General features: G+C 45.0%; 1 pseudogene across 1 annotated transcript in view; it reads left to right on the top strand.

Moving 5' to 3' along the window:
- LOC110070717 (uncharacterized) overlaps positions 1-15,376 on the top strand; it is a 32,604-nt pseudogene extending 17,228 nt beyond the window's left edge. Inside the window, exon 4 of the transcript XR_013539786.1 lies at positions 14,642-15,376. The product of XR_013539786.1 is annotated as an uncharacterized LOC110070717 (transcript). The remainder of the gene's footprint in view (positions 1-14,641) is intronic.
- Positions 15,377-15,723: the final 347 nt, after the last annotated feature.

The raw sequence follows: 15,723 nt of genomic DNA on the forward strand, positions 1-15,723 counted from the left end.
CCATAGCACCACCATTTTCGGTGCCTCTAAAGCAAGGAATCCGTGCCTGAAAACAGTGGGTGGCCATTTTTTTACCCAGTGGCCATTTTGAAACCGCCAATCAGCTGTGTGAAAATGGGCACTTTGCGATGATCTCTTCCCTGCGATCATTGCAAAGTGAAAATAGCCCATAGGGACCATCGTTAAGCAATCGCTTTTGCAATCACAAAAACATCGTCGCAAAGATATTTTGCCGTAAAACGAAGTGATCGCTATGCGAGGCACCACTGTACATATCTATCAGAGTATGATCTAGAGGATGAGAGATTGAAGGAGATCATGAAAATGGGCACAAAACTTTGGCTATAATATTGATATTGCTGAATGGACAAAAATATAGAAAGATAACTATAAGATGATTAAACCAGTTAATCTTAGAGAAAACATCCTTAAAATATTTCACAGATGGCATTTTACTCCAGTAAGATTGGCACAAATGTAAGAAGGGATTAGTAATGTTTGTTGGAAATGTAAAAAATAATAATCCGGAGACTTATTATCATGTATGATAGTCAGGCAAAAAACAAACAAAAAAATAAAATAATAATGGTTGCAGGTTTGGGAAAATTAAGTTTTAAATCTGAAATGTTGAATATAATGCCAGAAATTATTGATAAGGAAATAAAATATTGTGGTTACTCTGGGCCCAAAAATGGAAGAACAGAGAAATATCAACGATGGATGAGCTCTTAAAGAAGCTACTGGATATTGCAGAACTAGACATGCTTTCAGAGTCACTACGGGATCAACCGAGACACTTTGTGAAGGAAAGCTGGAAAGCTTATATATAATTGGGCCCAGGAAAAGACAGGAACTTTGGGGAAGAAATAGTTTATGGCGAATCAGTGTTCACTACAAATCTTTGATGATATTTAGATGACCAGACGATGGCGAAATCTCTGATCTATAGGTGCAATATGGATGTTTACTTTTGATGTTTTTATGTTGTTATTGGTGTTTTTTGGTCAGATTTTAATTTTCTTCATATGTTTGTACGTATGAATAATAATAATAATGATAATGATAATAAAAGAAAAACTTAACCAGAAATAAAGCCCAGGCCTAAAAATGGACTATTTAAAATGTGTAGTGATTTAAATTGGAAAGTCCAGTGTTGGAATTGATAATGAGGAAACGAAATGATGCCTGCGATGGACACAAGGGGTGGCCAGAGTAGAAGAGGCCACCGTTTGGGGCAGATGGTGACTTTGGACAGATTGGCCTTTGAGGGGAATTGTGCCAGTCCATGATCTTTGCCTCCAGTAAATAGCCTGCATTGCAGAACAGCTCTGAGGTTGACTGGTGGTTCTTGGATTATTTGAGATTAATTGGTTGTGACCTTTGGTGAACCTTTGAAGGTTCGGTCACTTCTATCAACAGTGGCATGTTAGAATCAAGGCATCCCGGCAGGGCAAATCTGTGCCCAGGTGGCTGAAGGATCCTTACCAGGAGAAACTTCATTTACAGAAATCTCCAGAACTCTTTGTCCTTGTGGAGACCTCTCTAGCCTGGATCCAGAAGATCTTGCTCCCCATCCAGCACAGGCTGCCACCTTCTGTGATCTGCTTTTCCACTGACCAGGATCACTCTAAAAGTAAAATGAAAGCAGGAATAATAAATAGCATCTAAAAATTTTAAATGGTTTACTTCCATGGAAAGGGCAGCATTAAAAGCATTTGAGCATTAGTTAAAACACATATATTACCAACATTTTAATTTTTATTTCAAAACATACCATTAGAACCTGAAATTTAAAAAAATAAAATTATGGCAAAAAACACAAAACCCTGGAAAAGTTTATCGGGGGAACGGGGGGAAACTAAAGTTCTTAAGCAGTGTCAAATATGGTCAAAGCATGAAGGGAGGGCTAGGGAGTATTATGAAGCCTTTCAAATTACTCAAGTACTAAAGTTTATACAGACAGATGAAATCCCAGATTGGGTTGAAATAGAAAGATAAGGATATTGGTGTAGATAACACTTATATTTACACAATGGAACCAATTAGAAAGGAGCAAGTACAAAATCCTTATACAGTGGTGCCTCGCTTAACAATGATAATGCGTTCCAGGAAAATCACCGTTAAGCGAAAACATCGTAAAATGAAATTAAAAACCCCATTGAAACGCATTGAAACCTGTTCAATGTGTTCCAATGGAGTAAAAACTCATCGTCCGGTGAAGATCCTCCATACGGTGGCCATTTTCGCTGCCTGTATAGCGAGGAATCCGTCCCTAAACACAGCGGGGAGCCATTTTAAGCACCCATTTTGAAATAGCTGATCAGCTGTTAAAAAACATTTTGCGAAGAATCGGTTCCCAAAGCAGGGAACCGATCAACACAAAATGAAAAAACCCTATTTAGACCATCGTTTTGCAATCGCAATTGCGAGATTCTTGTACTGCGATTTTGTCGTAATGCAGGGCAATCGTTAAGCGAGGCACCACTGTACTTGTGAGACATTAAAAATGTGGTGTAAATACATGAGATTATTTGCTCTGCCTATAATCCCCTCTATGCCTTATTCTCTGAAATTTAAATCAAGAGATAAATATGTACACTTCAAAAACTGGAAAAGAATTGGAATTTATAGAATGAGAAACTTATTTAATGCAGAGAAACCAAAGATAATTAGACAGTTAAAGGACAAAACAAAGGCAATAAAAACTAATTGGTTTCAATTAATACAGGTAAGAAATTTGGCAACTCATTTATACCAAAGTTACGGATCTATGAGAATGCTCACGGAACTAGAAAAATATAGTATCGAAAAAGATGGAAATAACTTCAGCAATATATAAACATTTAATTGAGAAAGCATTTCCCAGGTGTATGGGATCTAAAATAACATGGGAAACAAATTTGAATATCAATGTATCAGAGAAAGAATGGGTGGGAATATAGACCATATATCCATATAAATCAATATCAGTTAAAACAAAAGAAATGGTTTTGAAGGTAGCCCATAGATGGTATTGGCACCCCACAAAACTACAGAAAATGAATGGAGGAATCTCAGACAGGTGCTGGGGAAACTGTGGAAGTAAAGGCACACTAGAAGACATGTGGATCTCTTGCCCCAAAGTGGAAGCCTATTGGTGGGAAATACAGTGCTGCCCTGCATAGTGAGGTTAATCCGTTCCGGATAAACCATCGCTATTCAGAAACATTGCTAAACGGAATGGAAAAGCCCATTGGAATGCATTAAACTTCATTTAATGCATTCCAAAGGGCCCCAAACTCACCATTCAGCGATGTTCCTCCATAGCGCAGGCATTTTCGCGCCCTCGGTAATCGAGGGCAGGGCGTGAAAACGCTGCGCGTGGCCATTTTGGGTCTTCCGGCAGCCATTTTGGAACCGCCAAACAGCTGATTCCCCGACATCTTCGCAATGCAAGTTTTGCCCATTGGAACCATCGGTATGTGATCGTATTAGTGATCTAAAAAATTAGATCGCTATGCGAATTCGTCGTTAAATGGTGTGCTCGTTATGCGAGGCACCACTGTAATTAAATGGATAGAAAAATCTAAATATTTTGAATAAAAACAATAAAAAATGAAGCTTTATTATTATTTTCAGTATTTAAGGATGGAAATGAAAACATATTTAATAAAGACCTAATTGCGCATTTTGTTGGTGCAGCAGGAGCTGGAATTGCACAAAACTGGTGAAATGCTTAAGATCTTTCAGGACATAAAAAATTGAGAACAGAACCTGGCAAATGGTCCGGATGGAAAAGTTGACCAATTAAATAAAGATATATGGAGGGAACATAAAACAGTATACATTTATGAAAACCTAGCAACCATTATTGAATGATCGATTGATTGTATTTTTACCCCGTCTATCTGGTCAGACGAGTACTCTAGGCGGCTTCCAACACACATAGCACACATAACAAAATATAAAAATATATAAAATGTTAAAATATAACATCAATAGACAAATAATTGAAGACGGAGAAAGGAAAAGGAAAACAGAAATAAAAAGAAGAAATTAAGTGTTCCCTGGAGGGAAGGCCTGTGTAAACATCCAAGTTTATTTATTTGGTTTTTAAAGGTGCCCAGCAAAGGGGTCGCACGAATTGCCGGAGGAAGATGATTCTAGAGACGAGGAGCTACCTCCAAGAAGGCCCCGTTTCTTGACATATGGAATGAACTCAGGAAAATAAAAATGGAAAATGGGCAGCAATTTGGATTGCTGGCATGGAATATTTTCAGAGAGTCGATTAAGAAGGTTAAAATAGGTAAAATAGTGGATGTATCAAGAAAGAGGCTGCTGAGAGGCTGGGTCAGTAATGTCAGGAGGCGGAGGAAGCTTTGTGGCCAGTGCCCTCCTGGGGAGATCAAAGAGGGGTGGGGGGAGGGGGGAGGAAAGAGAGCCAGAGAGGCTAGAGCCCCCCTCCCCTCCCCTCCTGCTTTCCCCGTCTCCTCCCTTTTCTCCTTCTTCTATGTATTGGGGGGAGAAGGGAGCGAGGCAGAGGAGGGGGCAGAAGGGGCACCTCCCCTCGTGGAGCGCCTGACATGAGTCAGAGATACGACATTATGCGGGGGGGGTTGGATTAAGTGGATAGAGCCCCCCGCCCCAATCCTCTCCCGGCTTCTCAGGTGGTGGGGCGGGGGGGGAAATCTCTCTTTCCTCCCCTCCCCCCGTCCATCCTTCCGGGCGCCGCTGGCTTCGCCCCCCCTTAAAGACTGTTTGTTTATCAACTGATCACACGAGGATGAGGATGATGAGCAGGACGCAAAAGTGAGCCATCGGTGGGGGGGGTGCAGGACCGCTTGGGGGGGGCTAAGGAGTTGCAGAGATCGAGAAAACCCATCTCTTCCCCCCCCCCGCCGACCCCAGAGACCCTCACAATCCGCTCGGTCTCCGAAGCACGAAAGGCCTTGCACGGTTTGAGGGAAGGGGAGGGGGGTCACCTTCTTTGGGTCCCCGCCCTCCTCCTCTTCCTCCTCGCATGGGGGAGTATAAATTGGGAGGGGGGCTGAATGGGAAGTCTGGGAGGGGCCTCGCCCTCCCCCCAGCAAGATACCTGCCCCCTTTTCAGAAACCTCTTGCACCCCCCCTTCCCTCTCCTGTTTCTGCCATTCCTCTCCTCCCCCCCCCAGATGCCTCGCCTGCCCTCCTGAGCCTCTTCAGGATCCCCCCTTCCCCCCTCCCAGTCTATGGGGTTTGAAGGGGACTCTTCAGAAGCATCTCTTGGTTCAGTGGCTCTGAATGGAGGAGAGGGAAGGGCCGACCAGATCACCCCTCCTGACCAGATCCCAGGCTGGGGATCCCCTGCAGGAAGGGGGGTGCGTGTTGAGGGGTGGGTGGAGGGATTTCCTCCCTCCCTCCGTGTTGATATATGTGTTAGTTGTGAGGAGCTTCCTGGTGTCCTTGAGGGAAAAGCCTTTTTTTCCTGAGAGGAAAGAGAAAGAGGCCCAGGAAGGCCACAGGTTTTGGGGTAGAGTCAGAAAGATTTCTCCCCTCTCCCCCCCCCAAGGAGAAGATCCTCCGGCCAGCTCTCATGGCTGCAAGGAGGAGGCTTCTCCAGGTGGGGGCCTTTCTCCTGGAGGCGCCATTCAGAGCCCCCCCCCATTTGCAAAAGGCCCCTCCCTCCCTCCCTCCCTCCCTGCTTTCTCTGCCCCACCGGATGGAAGAAGGAGAAAGGCAGCCATCCAGAGGGAAAGCCTTTCGCTCTTCCTTCCCCCCCCCCCCCCGGGATCTCTCCAGAGGGATCCTTTGGCTTCTTCTCTTCTCCCAGGGAGGGGGAGGGGAGACAGAGCCGATCTCTCCTGGTTCTTCCCAGGACTGAAAGAGAAGAGATCAAAGGCCAGATCCCTCCAACCATTGCCAGGCAGGTGAGCTCTTTCTAATTGCCATCAGAGGCACCACCATCCTATTAAAACATTAATCATCTTCCTTCTCCAGGGACGGTGGAGCTGGCCCAAGGCCGCCCCGGCTATCTCTTCTTGCAGGACGCGGCCCAATGGGGTGGGGAATCAAACTCCAAACCTCCGGCTCAGCAACCACTGATCCTGAAGCAGGGTATGGGATGCAGTGGGGAGGAGAGAGGGAGGGAGGGGGTCTGCAAAGGGAGGACATGAAGGGGGTCCCAGAAATGGGGCTTTTGGGGTGAAGTGGGGGGTCAGTTGGGGGCGATGGGGCTCCCCTCCTTCCCCCCCATACCTGGCCTCCCATCCTGAGGCTCTTCAGGATCCCCCTCCCCCCTCCCAGTCTATGGTGATTGAAGCGCTTGGTTCAGTGGCTCTGGATGGAGGAGAGGGAAGGGCTGACCAGATCCCTCTCCTGACCAGAGTCCAGGCTGGGGATCCCCTGAAGGAATGGGGGTGGGGTGAGTGGAGGGATTGCTCCCTCCCTCCCTGTGCCTGTGTGTTGGAGGGTCTTCCTGTTGGCATTGCAGGAAAAGCCTCCCCCCCCCAGAGGAAAGAGGGCAGAAAGAGAAAGAGGCCCAGGAAGGCCTGCAAAGGAGAGGATCCTCTGGCCAGCTCTCCTGGCTGCAAGGAGGAGGCTTCTCTAGGTCGGGGCTTTTCTCCTGGACGCACCATTCAGAGCCGCCCCGTTTACAAAAGGCCCGTCAAAATACAAAACGACCTCCTCGCAATGGCAAGCCCACTTCTGAGAGCTTTATAGTCCTACCATTTCTGGGACTAAACCAGAACTGCCCTTTAGGATGATGGCTTGACTCCTTCTATCTGGCCCTGACTGGAACCCAGTCCCTCCAGAGGAAACCCAGGATTTGATCAGCTTCTTGCCCAGGAAGAAGCTCTCTGGGTGAAGAGAGGCTCCCATGAAAAGGTGTCTTAAGTAAAAAGGCCACCCGGGGGGGGGCGCCCAGGGCTTGCTAGAAGGTTCACAGGCATCAACGAGGTCGGGAGACAAACCTCAGGGCTGGGGTGTGAGTACAGGATACCACAGAAGTGAGGACACCCCCTCGCATCTCATAAAGATTTTAATATATCTTTTCATGTGACAACACTGAAGAAATGAAACTCAGCTGTCCCTTGCACAGACTGAGATGGCCACCCTCTTCTGGAAAGAGGAAGGCTCCTTGCCATCTCTCAACTTGCCCAGAGAGAACCAGAGCTTGCTTGCTTGCTTGCTTGCTTGCTTGCTTGCTTGCTTCCTTCCTTCCTTCCTTCCTTCCTTCCTTCCTTCCTTCCTTCCTTCCTTCCTTCCTTCCTTCCTTCCTTCCTTCCTTCCTTCCTTCCTTCTTTCCTTCCTTCCTTCCATTATGAACTCCTCCCTCCCTCCCTCCCTCCCATCCTTCTTTCCTTCCTTCCTTTTTCATTCCTTCCTTCCTTACGAGCGGGCTACTGCCTCCCCCTTCCTTGCCAACGGGGGGGGGAATTCTTCCCCTTGGACTCTCCCCCTATGGATCGAATGCCTCGGCTGGCTTTCTTTCCATGGGGAGGGCGCTTGCCCTGGCCATGGGGGTCGGTTTCCATAGGCTCGGCTCCAGGATTGCCATGGCGGGAAGGAAGGGCTTTTTTTGGAGGGCCACCAAGCCGGGGGGGGGGGGGGAGAACAAGGGCCTGGAGCTTTTCATGCTTTCAAGGGGGGAATCAGAAACCTCTCACACATCCCACGTCGGTCTCCCCTCTCCTGTTTCTCTGCTCTGCTTTGGGGCTCCACCCCTTCCACTCCTCCCCCCTCCCCACCCACTTTCTTGTGTGGCCTCCCCTCCCCCCCAGCCCCTCTTTCCATTCAGGAAAACACAGAGCTATCAAAGGTCCTGCTTCAATAGAGTCTGAGCTCTCCACTATGACCTGTCCTGTCTTGGGTGTCCCTGCCACGACAAGGCAACCATCCATGAAGGGGGGGGGTGTTTATCTTCCTGCAAAAAGAGAGGAAGAGAATTCATCCAAGATACCAGAACCCTCAGGGGACGTCCACTCCAATGGAGTGTTGGGAGACTGAGAACATGAGAAAAGAAAATATTTCTTGACCCAGCGTCTTATTCATCTTTGGAACTTCTTGTCACATAATGTGGTTGATGGCATCTGGCCTAGATACCTCAAAAAGGAGATTGGACAGATACCAGGAGGACAAGACATGATGGAGATGTACAATCTCCAGGCTTAAATGGAAGGTCCCTGCAAAGGCCAGATGCAAGAGATGGGGGAATCTCATTGTCTGATGTGCTCCCAGAGGGATCTGTTGGGGCTACTGTGAGATACAGGAAGCTGGACTAGATGGGCCCTCAGCCTGATCCAGCAGGGCTCTTCTTACGTTCTTATATTATCTTGAATTCCTCAATTGGTGGAACACTCTTGGCCTCCTCTGAACACTTTCCAATTTTTGTTTTCCCCATTGAAATCCATTCAATGGATTTCAATGGGGGAAAAAATTCACCAAAAATTAACGAAGACTCAGAACAAAGCCAAATTAAGTGTGCACCTGTTTCACAAGGTGCACTACCGATTCCAAGCATTTAAAACAGGTTTCAAACATTTTAAGACACTTAAAAATGAGCGAAAACGGACATCGGAAAGCCATTGAAATGCATTGAGTCAGCTTCAATGCATTTCAGTGGCTTTCCGATGGGGGAAACATTGTTTCACTTAGCGATGTTTCCTATGGGGATTTTCACTTAAGGACAGTAATCCGTTCCCAATGCATTCCTATGGGAAATTGTGTTTCGCTTAACAATGTTTTCCCATAGCGATGTGTTTTTGGAATCAATTAACATCGTTTAGCGAGGCACCACTGTATTTTATATCCTGCCCATCTAGACCGAAGTCTACTCTGGGTGGGTAACAACACAGAAGAGTAAAATAGACAACATTGAAACCATAAGGGTCAAAATAAATTAAGTACAGACAGGAGGGAAGGCCTGGCTAAAGAGCCAGGTCTTGAGTTGGCTATTAAAAATGCCCAGCGAGGGAACCGGACTATGCGGGGAGATTGTTCCAAAGGCAAGGGGCCACTGCCGAGAAGGCCCATTTTCTTCTTCATTCTCTTTGGGCCTCCCTCAGCGTTAGGCCCCTCAGCCGCCCATCTTGACTAAAGCGAGTGATTTGGGTAGATCTATGTGGGAGAAGGCGTTCCGCCAGATATTGAGATCCTAAACCATTTAGGGATTTATATGTCAGCGTTAGTACTTTTAATTCAGTGCAGAAATGAATGGGCAGCCAATACAAGGCCATAAGAGTACGGGAGAGATGTTGGAGTTTTCTCATCCCAGTAAAAAGTCTGGCTGCCGCGTTCTGCACCATTTGAAAATTACGCATCAATCTCAGAGGTAGCCCCACGTAGAGCGCATTACAGTAGTCTAATCTCGAGACTACAAGCGCATGGACCAGAATGGCCTTGATAGGACGGAGCCCTGGGCTGAAAGCAACAGAATGAAATTCAACAGGGATAAGTGCAAAGTACTGCACCTCAAGAAAAGAAAAAGTTACAAGATGGAGGAAACTTGGCTCAGCCAAACTACAAGCGAGAAGGATGTTGGAATTGTCGTAGATCAACAGTGTGACGTGGTTAAAAGGCAAATGCTATTTTAGGCTGCATTAACAAAAGTAGAGTTTACAAATCCCGTGAGGTCCTTGTCCCCCTCTATTCAGCACTGGTGAGGCCTCCCCTTGAGGATTGTGTCCAGTTTAGCACAATCCCCTTGAGGATTGTGCTAAAGACTTTGGAGGAAGCGCTGAAATAGCTAGGCATGTTTAGCCTTGAAAAGAGAAGACTGAGGGATGATATGATAGTATTTTTCAAATATTTGAAAGGCTATCACGCAGAGGAGGGGCAGGATCTGTTTTTAATCATTCGAGGGAGCAGGACATGCAACCATGGTTTAAAGTGAAAGGAAGCCAGATTTCATTTGAATATTTAAAAACAACTGTTGGAGCAGTACGACAGTGGGATCAGTTACCTCGGGAGTTGGTGAGTGCTCCAACACTGGAGGCGTTCAAGAAAAACTTAGATCCTCATCTGGCAGATATGCATTGATTGTATTCTTGCATTGGACTTGATTGCCTTCTAGGCCTCTTCCAACTTCATTTTTCTATAATTCTATCATTCATTTTATATTTTACCCAAGTGTGATCCTCCAGGTGTGAGCAAACACGGCGGTCGAAAGCACACGTGAATGCCTGGACAGAGAGTAATCAGGAGTTTGCACACGCTAAAACGGGCTGAGTGAGTCCTGGAACTCAGCTAGCCGAGCTACAAGCCTCCTTCTTACAAGTCTGCCCAGATAAGAACACCCTTGTACTCTCAGATATTACTGAAAGAAAAACATGTGGGCTTTGTAGTCCTTAGTCTTAACTTGCACCACAGGCAGGACTCCTTAAGTATGCTAGGTCGAGGCAGCACTCTCAGATGACCCTAAGACAAGTGTTACTGTTCAGGAAACCAACTGATTTTTCTAATCATTATTTTATTAAAGAATAAGCATGTTTCTAGGTATTAAATTCAAACTAAGCCAAAGCAAGTAAATAAGCATTGTGTTAGTTATTTACAACTCTGCAGTGAGGCAAAGAAAACATGAAAAATAGAAAAGTGTTCAAAAACCTTACAAGAATACAAAAAGCCATTAAAAAGTATAAAAACAGTTCCAGTCAAGTAATTCATCAAGAAAAACAAAATAGTTCAAACATGTTAGAAAAAGGCTATAGTCCTCAGTGATCCTGTAGAATAAAAATCCTGTACCAAAAGAAAAATCCAGTAAATGTCCCATTGTCGGATGTGAGGGCGATCTGGCTGCGACATCTGTCACCCCATTGATCGCCAGGGTTGATTCGGCTGATCTGGCTGGCTAGGCGGGTGTCCCCTTCCTCCCTCACCGCTCCATGTGCGTCCCTCCCGAAGCTGCGTGCTCGGTGGAAGAGGACGACCATCCCAGATAGAAGGAGTGTACCGTTCTTCGGTCAAGGGTATACGATAGCTGCGCTCCCCTGCTAGAACCTCCAAACAAGCACAAGCTCAATGTCCCATTGTCCTTAGAAAAGTCCAAGAGCATAGTCCATATGAAGTATTCCAAACATAAAAGACCATAGAGAAATAATCCATGGGAAATAGTCCATAGGAAATAGTCTTAAAGAAATAGTCCTTAGGAAATAGCCCATAGGTCCAAGGGTAATCCAGTATAGTATAAGAATCAGTCCATGTAAAGATTGGTCACGATAGACTTCAGGGTTGGTCATGAAAGACTGAAGAGTCACGAATGACAATGACATTAGGGTGAGTCACGAATGACAATGTCCATAGGCAAAAAGTTCCTTTTTCAAGAGTAACTGGCAAGGGCTTATCAGATCTTCCCACGATGTCATCCAATCATAGTCCGTTACTAGGCAAACAGTCCTGTTGCGCCACATGACTTCGTTCCCATACACACCAGATGTTATTTGGGTTACTGTGGTTTAGCAAAGAGTCACAACAATTCCCATCTATCTAATCACACCGAGTCCTTTCTCAGGCTCTCAGAATAACATTCTTCCCTGCTCGCACTAGCAAACATAGCATGTCAGTATTATACAGATCCTTTATACAGAGAACAAGATGGAACCTCTCTTGCTTACTTCTTAATTACAAAACCCATATTCCTTACAAGATTTTAACCCAAAAACCCATCTCATCACACCAGGAAACAAGAGTTTGAGTGTCTAAAGAAACTGCCTTAGCCACAGAGCGATGTGGGCTATTTTCGCTCTTCGGGTGTCCTACCTGGTCAGGATGGTGTGCAGGGCTTAAAGTTCACAAGTCAACAGTATTTTGTCCCCAAATAAGGGGATAAGTGGGACTCTAGGGTTAGAAGCTTTATCCATTTCCACACCTTCTAGTTTTCAGCCTAGGGTTCAAAGGCTGGTGAAACTGGGAACTCATGTTGGCCCCTTCCCCTAGTGGAATAGCAACTTTAACCTGGTGGGAGTGGTGGAATCATTTTAGCACTTAATCTTGTTGCGTTTTAGTTCTTTCGTGAAGTTTTTAGAACTTGCCACAGTTTGAATCTGAACTGACACTTGGAAGAGGCTGTAATTGCATTTTGAGAGGGTGCTGTTCTTAAGATTAATGAGCACAGTTGAAACTTTACCCCTGTATTATTTTGCTTAGCCAGACAGGGCAGAAAAGATGGCTAGGAATGATATCCCCCGTCATGCAACTACGAGTCCCCTAGCCGTGGTGTCGAATGATAGAATCATTTGACTTTGGAGTGGGCTATCAGTCTATCAAGTCCCATCCCTTGCTCAATGCTATCATATCCAAAATGGAGAGAGGGACCCAAATTAATTCCATCCCGGCAACAAAATTCATACCTCTTCATACGCCTTAGGTCGGCCGAGCCACTCAAAATTTCTCATGAACCACCAGAGTCCTTCTCTGTCGGTGCTCCATGTGATGAGATGGCTTTTTGAGTTAAAATCTTGTAAGGAATATGGGTTTTGTAATTAAGAAATGAGCAAGAGAGGTTCCATCTTGTTCTCTGTATAAAGGATCTGTATAATGCTGACAGGTTGTTTGCTAGTGAGAGCAGGGAGAATGCTATTCTGAGAGCATGAGAAAGGACTCTGTGAGATTAGATAGATGGGAATTGTTGTGACTCTTTGCTAAACCACAGTAACCCAAATAATATCTGTTGTGTATGGGAAAGAAGTCATGTGGTGCAACAGGACTGTTTGCCTAGTAACGGACTATGATTGGATGACATCGTGGGAAGGTACGATAAACCCTTGCCAGTTACTCTTGAAAAAGGAACTTTTTCCCTATGGACATTGTCTTTCATGACCGACTCTTCAGTCATTCGTGACTCACCCTAATGTCTTTCGAGACTTACTTGTGGCCTACACACATGGACTATGCATGGACTATTTCCTATGGACTATTTCCTATGGAATACCCTTTATGGACTTCTATTTGTGAAATACTCCTTATGGACTATGATCTTGAATTTTTCACAGGACAATGGGACATATTCTTACACTGGATTTTTCTTTTTGTACAGTATTTTTCTTCTGCAGGATTATTGAGGACTATGGACTTTTTCTAACATATTTGGACTATATTGCTTTTCCTGATGAATTACTTTACTGGAACTGTTTTTATTCTTTTTAATGGCTTTTTGTATTTTTGTAAGGTTTTTGAACACTTTTCTATTTTTCATGTTTTCTTAACTACACTGCATCTTTGTAAATAACCAGCACAATGCTTATTTGCTTTGCTTTGGCATAGTTTGGTTTTGATACCTAGAAACATGCTTATTCTTTAATAAAATAATGATTATAAAAATCAGTTGGTTTCCTGAACAGTACACTTGTCTTAGGGTCATCTGAGAGTGCTGCCTCGACCTAGCATACTTAAGGAGTCCTGCCTGTGGTGCAAGACAAGTCTAAGGACTACAAAGCCCACATGTTTTTCTAACAGTAATTTCTGAGAGTACAAGGGTGTTCTTATTAGGGCAGACTTGTAAGAAGGAGGGTTGTAGCACGGCTAGCTGAGTTCTAGGACTCACTCAGCCCATTTTAGTGTGTGCAAACTCCTGATTACTCTCTGTCCACGCGTGCTTTCGAGCACCGTGCTTTCGAGCACCGTGCTTTCGAGCACGCGTGCTTTCGAGCACCGTGGTGCTCTGCCCTTCCCTGCCTCCTCCAGCAGCTGACCTCTACGATGAGGAAGCGAGACAAGGATTCTCCCCACTAAGCAAATGATTGGTTGACCACAGGAAGAGGCAAGGAAGGGCCAGCAGAGCTCCGTTCTGGATTGGCACACTACTGAAGAAGGACCCCAAGCGTGCACATTGAGACATGACTGGCCCAGCTGGCCTGTGGGTTGTCCGAGAGTTTATGTGCTGCACCTCTAATTCTCTGCGCACATGAGTTTTGTTGGGTGGGGCCCATATTAATTCAGGCCCCTCTTTAGGAAAGAGTTCTATTATGTATTTGCAAAGGCTTTCACGGATGGTATCTAATGGCTGTTGTGGGTTTTTCGGGCTCTTTGGCTGCCACCTTCAGAACACGGCCAAAGAGCCCGAAAAACCCACAACAACCAGTTCTATTATGCCTCTCCCCTCAGGCTTCTTTTGTCAAAGCGAAACACACCCAGTTCATTCCTTCTTTCTCTGCTGGCTTTTAGTTCTTACTGCATTTTTTCCGAGTTCCTTGCAAAGTGTCTGCTTTGTAACCTCCTCAAGAATTTTCCCTAAGATGGATGTCAAGCTGACAGGTGTATAGTTCCCTGTTTCCTCTTTTCAAAGATAGGACTCTTCTTTCATCTCTTTTTCTCTCCCCATCAGGTGATGAAGAGGACAAATGGAATTCTATTTAGCCAGTCATTCTTTCAGTGGAAAAAATAAAGAAATATGAAGGACAAACAAAAATCGGCACACTTAAAAGGCAAACAAGTGAAGGAAGCCAGAAAACAAGAGGGAAAAAGAAATCTCCAGCTTCTGCTATTGATGTTGATGCACTTCTGATCATGTGAAAAAATCACCAGGGGGGGAGGAGAAAATGTTCTCTGGGTAGATAAACATTCAAGGGTGCCTCAGATGACAATAGACTTGACAAAGTCCACCCATAGGACAAACGAAGTTAATACATAGAAAAAAGAAAGAGCATCATGATGCATAGTGCTTTTACTTCACATAGAAACCCCCTCGGAGGTGAGAGACAGTACAAATGCCTACAGTGTGGAAAGAGCTTCTGTCACAGCAATAGACTCGTTTCCCATCAAAGAATTCACACTGGGGAGAAACCATATAAATGCTTGGAATGTGGGAAGTGCTTCAGGCAGAAGGACAACTTGCATTCACCTTAGAGAACTCATACTGGAGAGAAACTTTATAAATGCATGGAATGTGAAAGGAGCTTCACTAATAGAAGTCATCTGAGTTCCCATCAAAGAACTCACACTGGGGGGGGGGGGGGAACCATATAAATCCATGGAATGTGGAAAGAGCTTCAGTCACGGCAAGAGTCTCAGTGCCCATCAAAAAACTCACACTGGGAAGAAACGACATAAATGCTTGGAATGTGGGAAGTGCTTCAGTCAGAGCAGTCAGCTGAGTTCACATCGAAGAACTCACACTGGGGAGAAACCATATAAATGCACGGAATGTGAGAAGAGCTTCAATTGTAGCAGATACCTGAATTCCCATCAAAGAACTCACACTGGGGAGAAACCATATAAATGCATGGAATGTGGAAAGGGCTTCAGGCAGAGCAGTCACCTGAGTTTGCATCAAAGAACTCACACAGGAGAGAAACCATATAAATGCATGGAATTGTGAAAGAGTTTCAATGTAAACAATAGCCTTTGTTTCCACCAGAGAACTCGCATAGGGGAGAAACCATATAAATGCATGGAATATTTTCCCTTGATTGCTGGTACACAATAGGATGTATACCTGCCCTGTTGGACTTGGTCAGAAACTCAGGTTTCCTGTAGGAGTACAATGTCAAAGCCTTTAAAGTAATTCAGAAGAACATTATCATTATTTTTGCCTTTCCAGTGTCCAATATTCCAAGATAAGATTTTAAATATATACTTATGCTCAGGGGCTGTTGGAAAGATGTTCAGTCTGTTACCAATTTGGGGGACAATAGGTAAGTCTGAATTTGGAACCAGTGGATACTTCTAAAAAATCAGAACCAGCCACAACTGGACCTCTTGAATGGATCTCAGCTTCTCCTTTATCATCAGAGATGGAATGGTGATGGATTAATTATTGAGGTAGGAGTTGGT

Source organism: Pogona vitticeps, unplaced genomic scaffold, assembly GCF_051106095.1.
Source record: "Pogona vitticeps strain Pit_001003342236 unplaced genomic scaffold, PviZW2.1 scaffold_22, whole genome shotgun sequence".
Taxonomy (NCBI): Eukaryota; Metazoa; Chordata; class Lepidosauria; order Squamata; family Agamidae; genus Pogona; species Pogona vitticeps.